This window comes from Elephantulus edwardii, unplaced genomic scaffold (assembly GCF_000299155.1).
Source record: "Elephantulus edwardii isolate Elephantulus edwardi_28Jun2011 unplaced genomic scaffold, EleEdw1.0 scaffold00099, whole genome shotgun sequence".
NCBI classification, from domain to species: Eukaryota; Metazoa; Chordata; class Mammalia; order Macroscelidea; family Macroscelididae; genus Elephantulus; species Elephantulus edwardii.
In genome coordinates this window covers 10,655,837-10,658,358 of record NW_006399849.1, presented here as the reverse complement: position 1 = coordinate 10,658,358, position 2,522 = coordinate 10,655,837, and positions in this window count along the sequence as shown.

Sequence of the window (2,522 nt, the reverse complement as noted above, 5' to 3'; positions counted from 1 at the left end):
TAGCTTGGTTTAATCCTCTCCAAGATAAATCTGTTTGTTTTCCTGGCAGTCCAGGGTACATTCAGTACCCTTCTCCAGCACCACAGCTCAAACGCATCCACTCTCCTTCTGTCCTCCCTAGTCATTGTCCAACTCTCTGATGCATAACAAGCGAATTTGTCAACAACACATTCCTGACTCATAAGTAGGATTATAAGACTGGTTATAACTACATGCTTCTCAGAGGTATTGTTGGTAACCTACAAAGAACATCATTGCTGATGTCAGATGGAATTTGGTTAAAAGCAGAGAATACCAGAAAGATGCTTACTTGTGTTTTATTGACTATACAAAAGTGATTGACTGAGTGGTGCATAAAAAAATTCTAAATAATATTGAGGGAAATGAGAATTCCAGAACACTCAATTGTGCTCATGTGAAACATATAAATCAAGAAGCTATTGTCTAAAAACACTAAATGGCTCAAAACTAGGAGAGATGTACTTTGGGATGGTATAATTTCTTCATATTCATTCAATCTCAATGCTGAGTAAATCATTCAAGAAGCTGGACTACATGAAGAAAAATGTAGCATCAGGTAGGAGGAAGACTCAGCAACAACTTGCTTTATGCAGATGACCCCAACTTGTTTGCAACAACATTCTTCAAGATTCAATTACTCATGTATAAGTTCAAGTTAATAGTGAAGAAAATTAAAACAAGTCCATGAGATTCAAATAATATCTGAAGTCTATCTGAACTAAACTTTAAAAATCTACTCAAGAATAAATTTGATTAACTGAAAAATAATGCCCAAAGACTTGATGAGATGTGAGATGACATCAAGAACACATTCTTCATGAAAAAAGTAAAGCGTCATTACAAAGATAGGAAATAAGAAAAAACAAAATGGATCTCAAAAGAGACTCTGAAATTTGTCCTGGAATAAAAATAAACCAAAACAAAAGGAAGAAATGTTGAAGAAAGTTGGACAAAGATTTTAAAGGGCAACTCAAAAACACAAATCAAAGTATTATAATGAATTATTTAGAACTAGAGCAAGAAAATAAAAAACAAAAAGCGGGCTTTTATCACGCTGAATAAACTGGAGAACACGTTGAAGGCTTGATTTGCACATCTGAAGGATTCTTTAGGAAAATCTTGAATGATGCGGGAAGCATGAAAATATAATGGAAGGAAAACAGAGAGCAGTTATTACTGTTATTAGGTGCCATCAAGTTGAATACTCTTAGCCACTCTGTGAACAACAGACCTGAACTCTGTTCTATCCTGTGCCATCGTCATCATCTCTGACACACTTGAGCCCATTGCTGAAGTCACTGTATCAATTCATCTTGTTGGGAGTCTTTCTCTCTTTCACCGATACTCTACTTTTCCAAGGATGATGTCCCTTTTCAAGGAATAGCTTCTCCTAGCAACATGCCCAAAGTATGAGAGATGAAGCTTTGCCATGCCTCTTAGGAGCACTCTGGCTATAGTTTTTCAAAGACGTTTCTGTTTGTTCTTTCTGCAATCAATGGGACAGTCAGTACTTTTCTCCAAGGCATCAATTCTTCTTTCAACCTTATTCATTATCCCTCTCTCAGATGCATAGTAAGTGATTGAAAAGACCACAGCCTGAATTAGGTATAACTTAGTCTTCAAACTGACATCACTGATTTCCAGTATTTTTGAAAGATCCCTGAAAGTGGACTTGGTCAACGCAAACATCTCCTTATCTCTTGATTGTTAATACCTAGGGTGTTGATTGCTGATTCAAGTAAGATTAAATCATTGATAATTTCATACTTTTCTCCATCTATCAGGATGTTACCTATGAGCCAGTAGTGAAGACCTTTGTTTCTTGAATTAAAGCTGAAGAAAATGAAAAGAAGTCTACAAGAACCAAAATATGCTCTTGAGTTTATCCCATCTGAATTTAAGTCATCTTAAGAACAAGTTGAGAAATTGAACACCAATGAATGAAAACCAGAGGAGCTGTGGCATGAAATCAAGGATATCATCCATGAAGAGAGCAGAAGGTAATGAAAAAGACAGAGAAATGAGAACCCAAAATGGACATCAGAAGAAACAATGAAAAAGCGAACTGGGTTGGGGGGTGTTGCAGAGAGGAAAATACAACAATGAATGAATGGAAATCCAAGTTCTGTATAAACTTTCATTAAAATCTCAATTAAAATTTCAAAAAGTTTTTTTTAATTGCATTAGAGCATTGAGAAGCCAAAAAAAAGAAAGAGATGCCAAAGTGAAAGATATGAAAAGAAGATTTCAAAGGGCAGTTTGAGAAGACAAAGCAAAAATATTATAGCAAAATGTGAAAAGAGCTAGTGCGAGAGAATAAAAAAGGAAGAAACTACGTTCATCTCAAGCTGAAAGATCTGAAGAACAAATTCAAAACTTGAGTTGAAATACTGAAAACTTCTATGGCTAAAATTTTGAATGATCTAGGAAGCATCAAAAGAAGATGGGAGGAGTACACAGAATCTCTGTATCAACTGAGAGTGGGATAATGAATAGGGATG